The sequence below is a fragment of the Triticum aestivum genome, chromosome 3D (genome assembly GCF_018294505.1).
Source record: "Triticum aestivum cultivar Chinese Spring chromosome 3D, IWGSC CS RefSeq v2.1, whole genome shotgun sequence".
NCBI lineage: Eukaryota > Viridiplantae > Streptophyta > Magnoliopsida > Poales > Poaceae > Triticum > Triticum aestivum.
The window spans coordinates 141,837,712-141,848,758 of NC_057802.1; the positions used below are offsets into that span (position 1 = coordinate 141,837,712).

The 11,047-nt window shown below is 46.0% G+C and overlaps 1 pseudogene; it reads left to right on the plus strand.

Moving 5' to 3' along the window:
- Positions 1 to 1,356: 1,356 nt before the first annotated feature.
- On the plus strand, positions 1,357 to 5,039 carry LOC123076203 (UDP-glucose 6-dehydrogenase 1-like; annotated as a pseudogene).
- The last annotated feature ends 6,008 nt before the right edge of the window (positions 5,040 to 11,047 follow it).

Consider the following 11,047-nt stretch of genomic DNA (forward strand, 5'->3'; position numbering starts at 1 on the left):
GACCCGTGTGTTGCAATTGGAGACCCAATTTCATGGATGACACTTATTCTCCCGTTGCAACGCACGGGCCTTTTTCGCTATCTTTCCTAATAACAAAGCACGGATTGACTTTGTCGGGTTCACCGTCACAATACGCTTCTTCACGTGATTTTACGCTTTCAGTTTGAATTTAAAATATATACACGAGGTTTACCCAAGGTGGTACTAATCTATATACGTGCCCATGCATCAAAACCATCAGGTTCAATGTGTGTTCCTACCGACTTGGGCCTGCAGGCTGGGTCGTTGGCCCAGCTCCAGTTGAACGCGAGAAGAAGAAAAATAAATAAAATTGGGATGTGGACAATGGGATTTGAACTCTTGTCTGCTGTGTAGATGCTAACGTAGCAGACCAATCAATCCAGGCTTGTGGGTATTACAACGTCGGTGTCTGGCTCTTTAACATAAAGCAAGGCGTACTGGGGCCAAGGGAGTTGGACGCTTGATGGGCACGGGAGTGCTGGGCCGAGACGGCTGCCGCGGCCCACGGGGCGGACAAGGAACAGGCTGGAGGCTTTTTCATATTTGTTTACTTATGAAATAGTCCCACCTTGCTATTTTGCATTAATTTTTACCAATTTATATACGTTCTTAGGTTATCAGGCATCACGGAGCTGCTTCAGAAATTAAGCAAAGAATAAGGCACGAATATCTCATTGAGAAACAAAGAATGAAGGCCCATGGAAAGAGAGAGAACGGAAATAGAGGGTAATTAATTGGAAAGTAACCGGCTGGCAAATGAGATTCATGACATGCTTGATATAAGGAAAAAGAAAAAGAAAGAAAATAGACACTGATTGCGTGAGAAATAAAGAAGAAAAGAAAGAGAGAGGAAGGAAATAGGAGGATTGAGGGAGGATCCTACCAAATAGATAGGACATGCGGGATTTGTGGGCGCCATATATTCTTTGTTGGCCTGAAATTTAGTATCAATGGCAGGCGTACTGGCCTCATTCATATCTTATATGAATATAAAAATGATGTGGCATTTTTTTCCTACATGCAATCCTCACTAAATTCACGTCATTTTTTTTCTGTTGCAGCGGACAACATGACATGTTTTACTTCCACTTATGATCCTTACTAAATTTGCACCAATTTTATAACACATTGAATGGTATGTCTGCGCATACAATCCTCACTAAATTTAAGTCATTTTTTAGAGGTAATATCACCGGCAGTCACACAACTTGTATTGGATGTGCAGTTTAGTGCTACAACTTGCAAAATACGTCTTTTTGGTCAGCTAACTTGCGTTTCGGTGCATATACGGTCACTCCATGCGTATTCGGCGCTTGCGTGGCATGCCACGTCTGCATGGAGCCACTGTCAGTGACCGAAGACGCTCTGGAGCAACCAGCGCGTGGTAAACTTGCATGGACCCCCTGAATCTGTCTGTCAGGCCGGGCACCGGAGAGAGATAACAGAGATTGCTATAGAAAAGTGGTGGGTGTACAATCTTCATGACAGTTTCAGATTTTTGTCTTATTTTCACGGTTCAATTCTGTACAATGTTGTGCTGAAATTCAGTTGAAAACTGTGGCAAAATTCAGTTGAAAACTGTGCCAAAATACTGTCCAAAAATTCAGATTTTTGTCTTATTTTCATGGTTCAATTCTGTACAAAGTTGTGCCAAAATACAGTTGAAAACTGTGCCAAAATACTGTCCAAAAATTCAGCAAACGTTTTGGCAAAATTTAGAACATGTACAGAACATCCAAATAAAAAGAGAGGACTGGTATTCGAACCCAAGTCCTGCCAATATTACTTGACAACGTATTGCCAATTGGGTAATGAGCAGATTCTGCTCAAATCTCTCCACCCACCAGTTTTATAGCAATCTCTGTTATCTCTCTCCGGTGCCCGTATGCCTGACAGACAGATTCAGGGGGTCCGTGCAAGTTTACCATGCGTTGGTTGCTCCAGAGTGTCTTCAGTCACTGACAGTGGCTCCATGCAGACGTGGCATGCCACGCAAGCGCTGAATACGCATGGAGTGACCGTATCTGCACCGAAACGCAAGTTAGCTGACCAAAAAGACGTAAACTGCACATCCAATGCAAGTTGTGTGACTATCAGTGATATTACCTCCATTTTTTACCGGTGTAACCCACGGGCATATATGCTATATTTTGTATAAATGGAGGTATAATATTATTTCGCCTCCTATTTGGTATGCCCATGTCGTTTCTCCATACTTAGTTAGGCTATTCTAACAAATAGAGGAAGGAAATAGGAGGATTGAGGGAGGATCATACCAAAATAGATAGGACATGCGGGATTTGTGGGCGCCATATTAATCTTTGTTGGCCTGAAATTTAGTATCAATGGCAGGCGTACTGGCCTCATTCATATCTTATATGAATATAAAAATGATGTGGCATTTTTTTCCTACATGCAATCCTCACTAAATTCACGTCATTTTTTTCTGTTGCAGCGGACAACATGACATGTTTTACTTCCACTTATGATCCTTACTAAATTTGCACCAATTTTATAACACATTGAATGGTATGTCTGCGCATACAATCCTCACTAAATTTAAGTCATTTTTTACCGATGTAACCCACGGGCATATATGCTATATTTTGTATAAATGGAGGTATAATATTATTCCGCCTCCCATTTGGTATGTCCATGTCGTTTCTCCATACTTAGTTAGGCTATTCTACCGATAGTCTATCCTAGGCCACCAGGCATCTGCCCCGTTCATCCGTGTTACGTTCCACCAATAAAAAAACAGCGCCCTCCTGACCCGTCTGTGCAACCCGGTCCAACAAATCAGACCCACCAGCCCGTTTAGGAGATGAGGCAAAAATAGTAGACCGTGATAGCAATCAAACTGCAACCTCCACTGTTCTTTGGTGTTGATCGTTTTAACCCACAAAAAAAGGTGTTGATTATTTTAAACTAAAGTTGAATTTGGTGTTTGTTTGTGTCCTTTACGGACTGGAACTGAACTACTACGATGTAAAATCTGGATACACAAATACAAGGCGCAAGCATTAGATTGTGCAGATGTGGCCGGGATCTCAAACACGACCGTTCGCTGGTCTGTACATGTAGACGATGCAATTCTTTATTGGTTCCAAACTTAGGTGGAACGTTCCCGTGTAGTGGACATCGTGAGAGACAATGAGGACAAAGAAAATAAGTGGTAACCGGGATGGGACGCTAAGGGTGATAATTTGTTTCTCCCGTTGCAACGCACGGGCACTTTTGCTAGTCTCTCCCTAATAATAAAGCACGGATTGACTTTGTCGGGTGCACCGTCACAATACGCTTTGTTCTCATGTCGTAATACGCTTTTACAATTCGTGTAGACAAAATCAAAATCCAAGGTGATACTATTCCCCGAGAGCTCTAACAGTCGAGCTTTGGCTGAAACCTCGCGTACGTAATCGGGCCGGCCCATAACCAGGAAACAAGAACGTAAAAATAGCACGAAAAACAAAACCACACATGATGGGTTCGATCTCGCGACCTCACGCTAGGTAGCAGGGACGCCAACCACATGAGCTAGCTGTTGATTATGCTCAAATTGCAGCGCCCCTGTTAAAGTAGTTTAGCGACAACTCTATTTATTTTTCTTAAATATTTTCAACAATTCTTGAAAACAAGTGTGGACGATTTTCCTTAAAATATTTGAATATGAATACGTTTTTAAAATCGTCAATAAATATCGAAAATTCGAACAAAATTTCGAAACCTGAACAAATAGAGTTCTAGTTCGATGGCCGGAGGGGGTGGGTGTAGGTGCTCTGGTGGTGCCTGTTATATACGGATTGACTTTGTCGGGTTCACCATCGCGTCCTTTTTGCAAAAAAGTCCCTGTAGTTTTTAGGAATCAACCCACACTCAAATAAATAACGTTTGTGTGTTGTGTTCAGTTTTTTTTGTTCCGTCTGTTCATCTTGGTCTTTCTCGGTATGTTAAACTCCCCTCTCAACGTGGACTCTTAGTTGTAGTCCAACTCTTCATCCCACGTCTCCTCTAATTTCTCTCATAAATATCGGTTAATACACATCTCCAAGGCACGGATCGCCGGCTGCAATAGCGACCGGCTCCCCATCTACGAGACCGGCCTTGACGACGTCGCCAAGCAGTGCCGCGGCCGCGGCCGCAACCTCTTCTTCAGCACCGACGTCGGCGAGGCGGACTTCGTCTCCGTCTCCGTCAACACCCCCACCAAGAGCCGCGGCCTCGGCACCGGCAAGGCCGCGCGCCGATCCTGACCTACTAGGTGAGCGCACGCATGATCGTCGACATATCCCACTCCAATAAGATCATGGTCGAGAAGTTCACCGTGCCCGTCACCGTCAAGACCGCCAAAGCCATCGAGAAGATCCTCACCCACAACGGCCATGGCGTCCTGAACCAAATCCTGTCCAATCGGGAGGTTCCTCGCTGAGGGCACCGCCGTGAAGGTCCTCAAGGATGTCTACGTGAAGGTCCTCAAGGACGTCCATGGAGGCAGGCCGCAGGTCATCGGCATCAACGACTGCAAGAGCCGCTTCATCTACCGCGTCGTCTCCTCCATGTTCAACACTGTCGCCGTGAAGAAGGTGGCCATGCTAGGTTCGCCTTCAAGAAGGATACCGGTGACACCCGCGAGACACCGGTCATCGACATGTGCCTAGGTCTGCTTGGCGACAAGGCCGTCGTTAGCATCTACGACCCGCAGGTGAGGCGTGACCTCGCCATGAACAAGTTTGACTGGGACCACGCGCACCCTCGCCACCTGCAGCCGGTGGGCCGTGGGCGAGCCCGCCGGGCAGCCCGTCACCGTCACGTCGGACGCGTACGAGGCCGTCCGTGATGCGCACGCCGTCTGCATCCTGACCGAGTGGGATGAGTTCAAGAGCCTCGACTGCTGGCGCATGTACAACGTGATGCAGAAGCCGGCTTTCGTCTTCGCCGTCGCAGGATTCATCATCTATGCAATTGGCAAGCCGCTTGACCAAGCCCAGTGGCTCAAGGTCATGCCAGCCGTCGCCTGAGGCGATGCACACTGATAGCCGCACGTCGACGAGCGTTCTTCTTACTAATTAATAACAACAAAAAGCATCGATGAATTTTAAGAGAAGTCTTATGTTATAAAAACCGAAAATCTCATAGATAGGAGGACTTATCTGTAAAACTTTTATGTTTCCCCCGTCAAGCAGACAAGACAGAAGCATCCAAAGGAGTTATTAGTACGGAGGAGAGGGCCTAAGCAAAAGCAGGGGGCAGATCAACGAGGTAGTACTTGCACTAATATGTTTCATGCGAGCTTAGTGCATTCTTATTCTATTAGTTAAATTTTAGATTTGTACAGCTATGTTTCATGAGAGAGGACATACTTTTACTTCCTATTCTCTGCTGGATTAGTTCCAAATTACAAGGATACAAGTGTTCAAAAGTTAACTAAGTGAAACACTGAACATGTTAGTTGATGACCTCCGACTAGCAGTTATGTTCTTCTCTCTTCGGGTTGTGTGACATGGATTACTGAATTTTAAAGAATATATATGTTTTAGCATTTTTTATGATGTTTTGTTCAAGCAAAGAAGAAACGTAACTAGGCTAGAATTTTTGGAAGACAATATCCGTATAATATGTCTTGCTGTAAATTAATTACTGTATTTATGGCTTTTCATTGTGAGAGTTAGATGACCTGAAACTGTTAAATGAGATGCGTTTAATTTCACCCCACAAAAAAAGATGCGTTTAATTTCAGTTATCAATCTCTAAAGTTGGATCCCTTGACCAGTCTGCGATTTTGTATATGTTGTGCCACATATCTTATTAAAGATTTACCGTCTTCAGTTCATTAAATCAGTTTTTCTTCTCTCCCACGGATGCTTCATGTCATAAGTAGTTTGCGAGTCATTTTAGTATTCTTGCAGATCTCTGCAATAATGTAGCTGCAACTGGTCGAACATATACTCCTACTAATTTGTTAGCTGCTCTCAAGTAAGGCACTTCTTGAGTTAATCGTTGACGGTCGATATTAAGCATTCAACATTCTAATTATCATTTCGGCAGCTCTATGCACTTCCTAAATTAGTGGTCGGCGATCAATATTAAGCAATCTACATTCTAATTGAGCCATATAATGTACTATATTTCTTTATCCTGATGCCACCAAGTAATCTGCTATGCAGCTTCTCTATCATGGTTTCTTTGAAAATGACTAGCCATAAAAAATAATACAATGTTCATGTTTTCATTTTTCATATAGGACGTCAATCTCTTTGGAGATCACATGACCTATTTGGAGCACAGTTTCATGTCCCTTCAACGCATTCTTGCATCTAAATTATTGGGTTGGCATGAAGTGCGTACATACTAAAAGAATAAGTTACTTTCTTTTAATGTCAGATTTTCTCGAGCTTTATCTGACTATGATAAATATAAATTCACTCAGTACAAAAATAATAGTCATGAAAAATTCTAGCTCATGCAGTTGCGTGGATTGATGACTAGCTCAACTGCTCTATTGCCACCGCTTGTAACCATGCCATTGGCCTCCCCCGGCTCCTCCTTATCAACTGTGATCTCTGATTTTCAGGTAAAGTCCTCCCATGGTAGCCTCCCATAAAAGCACTTAACCCTATCACGTAGCCGGTTATGCATCCCATCGATTTCTTCCGTTGCAACGCATGGACAATTTTCCTAGTCTTTCCCTAATAATAAAGCACGGATTGACTTGTCGGGTTCACCATCACAATACGCTTCTTCCCGTGAATTTACGCTTTCAGTTTGATTTTAAAACATATAGGCGAGGTGGTACTAATTCGGGGAACCGTCTGTAGTTTCGGGCCATATCCGACGTTTTGTTTTCTGCCTGTACGTCAAAATCACACGTAAATCCAATTTGGCCCAACAAAGAATCCAGCCAGCCCTGAGTTTCTTTCACGGCACGCACCTCCTTCCCGTCCTTCCCTAAAAAAATAACTCCTCCCGTCCTGAAAAGGCACTAGCCGCCTCCCCAACCCCAACTCGTCGAAACCCCAGCACCCCATGACCTGATCGATCACCGATGGCGTTCGGCGAGGTCATGCCCTAGGCCTCATCCCCGGCCGCCCTGACAGCGGATCGAATCAGCGTAGTTGGCGCGTGGGACGGCTCCCTGGAGGTGTACCTGGGCGCCTGGACGGGGCTGATGCTGTGCGCCGAGGTGGTGCGGCGGGCCGGGGTCCTGCGCATGCCGTGGCGAGCTAATCTCAACGTGATGCTGCTCACTAGCGCGACATCATGCCACCTGGCCGGTGCTGCAGCGACGTGGTTAAGAGGGACGTGGATGAGGCAGAGTCTACGCTCGGCGGCGCAGAGATCTGGAGGATACATGATTCTGTGGACACAGCGGCGGCGTGGCCCGGTGGAGCGGCATGTTGATTTTCTTGGGGGTAGGTTTTTGCTGTTGGTGACCTTTTAAGAAATTTAAGAGATCCAGTGCAGGGAGACATGCTATTGAGTTGGAAGACCAGGTGGATTTGAAGCTCATTGGTCAACATTCAGTCAAATTTCATGTTGAACAGGTACGTCCATGATGATCTGGTGCTTCTAATCTTTCTTGCCTATAGATTAGATCTTAAGCCTCTCTTACTTTGTCCAATATAGTTAGTCTGCATATGAGAACACACGTATGTCAATGGATAAGCAATTGATCTCTAATCAATCAAGGTTTGCAAACTCATCCAGATCTCAATCTTAATGGTTCAAGAATCAACATTTACACTTTAAAGTGTATTCATTGACCAATTCTTTTTGAAATATGCATCGGGGCCATCGAAGGCAAGATGCTTATGTTATGTTTTTATTCTGATGACAACTCATCTTCTTTGCCTGTTGGTAGCTGCTCATGAGAAACTAGGATATATTTTTACTGCTTTAGATGCAAGCATCTTCTTTTCCATGGGCCTGCAGGGATTTGTTTGGAAATTAAGTTGAAGTTAACGACATTTGTTGTTCTGCATGGGCAGGGATGCAGAGTAATAAATATTTCTAATATAAGTACATGGGCCGTTTAACTATCTCTACTATTAAAGAGGGATCGAACGTCGTGATGGTTCGACCTCCTCTCGTGGTTCAACCCCCTTCTATCGCTAGCTATCGAAAGTCCTCCCACCGCTTCTTCCATCCCCGCCCGAAAAAAAAGGCAAAAAAAACCACAACCCACGAACGCACGATCCCACACCCACGCAGCCTCGTCGCCTCTCGCACCCCATGGCACCCGATCCCGTCTCTCTCCCAGCTCCTGAGAAAAAATGTCTCCTGCTGTCGCCTCCTCATCCGCCCCGCGGTCGCGGTCCTGGCCGTCGGCGCTGGGATCCAGTCCCATGAAGAAATTCTCTACTCCTCCCTCTTATCTGTACCATTCTAGATCGCGTTCAACCAACGGCGAGCTTGGCGGCAGCGCAGAAGGAGAGCGTCAGTATGTCGGCGCTAGAGTACTAACCCTGGGGGTGGTGTGCCCCTATCCCGGCCCCCTGCTGCGATCTTGAGAGCTATCATGCCGTCGGCGCCCATCGCGAACAATTAAGGCTCCTCCGTTGGGGTAGTGGTTGCAGAGGCTGGTGAAGAGCCTCAGCCGTGATGAGGATGATGACGCACAGCGGGGGTGGGAGCGGAACCACGGGGAGGGTTCCAATTAATAATAAAGTACGGATTGACTTCGTGGGTTCACTGTCGCGCCCTTTTTGTGAGAAACTCTTATGTTTTTGTTTATTAAACCCGCGGTACGTTTTTAAGTGGATGTCTAAGAAAAAACGTTTCACTTTTTATAAAAAAACCCTGCGTTTTATCAACACGCGGTCACGTCCTAAATATCGTCCGTACGTTCAGCCATCGCGCACGCTCGCAAACTCGGTCTGGTCATGCATTGATTACGTTTGATTTTTTGTCCCACCTCGATCCCTTAAAACTGATTCTCATTGATTTATATATACAATTGCAGATTATCCATAATATTAACCAGCCCCCTAAAAAATCAACAGACAGAAAACAGACTCTGAATGCATGGCAGAGATCCTCGGCGAGGCAATGAATTAAGAGGGACTGGGGATCAGACGCGAAGGCGTGGTAACCCGACATGAGAATCGGCGAGGCTATGAATTAAGAGGGACTGAGAATCAGAGAAAGGAGATGAAGCGAGCAAGGTAAGATGTGGATGCAGATGCATCTCGCTGGAGACCAGATAAACTTTAAATCGGTGGGTGAAGGTACACGTGCCTGATGGGTGTGCCAGATGACAACATTGTTTTTATCAGCCAGTACAAGAGTATTTTTCTTACGTTTGGAATGAGATATAATCTTCAAATAAAACAACCTTCAATAAAATACTAAATAATCAAAATCATTAGAATTCAAATCTTTTGATAATTTATAAAAAATTTAAATGAATTATTATACTCTCAAGGAGCATTTAAGGGCATCTTCGACACCAACCCTCAAAACACCTGCAATCGTCTGAACCGCGCGGTCCGAACCCGAAATGCAACCGAATATATGTGGATAGCTTTGAATGGTCGTCTTCTGCATCATTTCTAGCGGACTGGTCCCGATCTGTTGAGGGTTCTGCTTCACCAACTTTTGTTCCATTCTACATTTATACCATGGGAAAAGGTAGCCAATATAATGATTTTAAGCAGGTACAAGTGCTTACTTTTTTTTTACCCGTTGCAACGCACGGGCCCTTTTGCTATCTATCCCTAATAATAAAGCACGGATTGACTTTGTCGGGTTCACCGTCATAATACGCTTTCTTCTCATGTCATAATACGCTTTTACGATTTGTATAGACAAAATCGTAATATAAACGAGGTGGTACTAATTTTATGGAATTTTTATCCATCGTCTAAGAAAATTTAGTCCGAAGGCCGCTACGCGCCCAACAGGCTGGGCCTCAACCTGATGTTTCGCACACTGCCTCGGCCACATCGTCAAGATGGAAAAACGATTCCTGATGGCCGGCTCCTGCCACCGTCAGGGCGGAAAAAGAATGAAAACTAATCCAATCCACTTGTGAATCAAACTCCCAACCTCGGCTTCCATCTATGGGGAAGTAGCCAGCCGCACGGTACTATGATAACATGAGATTCGATTTCTATTAGTCCCATATCGCTTCTTTAAATAAAATCAGCCAAGAGAGACCCGATAAATCCCACTCAAAAAGAAAGAAAAGATAACATAGAGGCAAGGAGGGGACAATCTAGACGCGGCGGATGGCGGGATTCGACGGTCGGCAGCCGGCAGGGTGCTCGTGCTGCCGGCGATGAACACACCACATAGAGGCAGGCAGGGAGGGGCCGGGGCGGTGATCGAGGTAGACTATGTCGGCGGCGGCTGCACATCGGGACTGGCGATCAGGAGGGTGCGGTGGCTTGTGTTGATGGGGACGACAGATCCAGAGTGGAGGCCAGCTCCGGACGCGGCGGATGGCGGGGTTCGTCGGTCGGCGGGGTGCTGGACGCTGGTGCTGTTGGCGACGAACACAACACAGAGCAAAGGAACTCAGGTACCAGCAGCACAGTCCGCCACCAGCTTCTCTCTTTCCATGTCGCGGACAGCCGCAGACTTTGCGGTTGGGCACGTACTGAGGACTGGAAGAGCGCACGCACGCTGCGGTCGTTTAGGACCCCACACCGGCACGTTGCCGGGACACTTGAGGAGCTGGCCTGCAAAGGCGCAGTACTGTGCGAGCACAGCCGCGTGGCCCTTCTCGATGGCGGCGGAGCCGGCGTCGGCGAAGGCGTACATGGTGGCCATCTGAATCTGGTAGTGGTATGTGATCCTGTTGAGGATGGACAGGGGATGTACTGACGCCTGACAAGACATCGACGGCCAGTGTTGTATACGGTTTAACTCCATGCAATCAAGTTGAATCGTTGAATCGGTGACGAACAGTTTGCTTGATAACTGCTTGTGGATTCTCCCGATCAGAGAGAGTAGGCTGGTAGTACGAGTTACTTTGTATTTTCATTGGACGGAGCATACGCGGAATGTTGCGACGCCCGCCGGACAA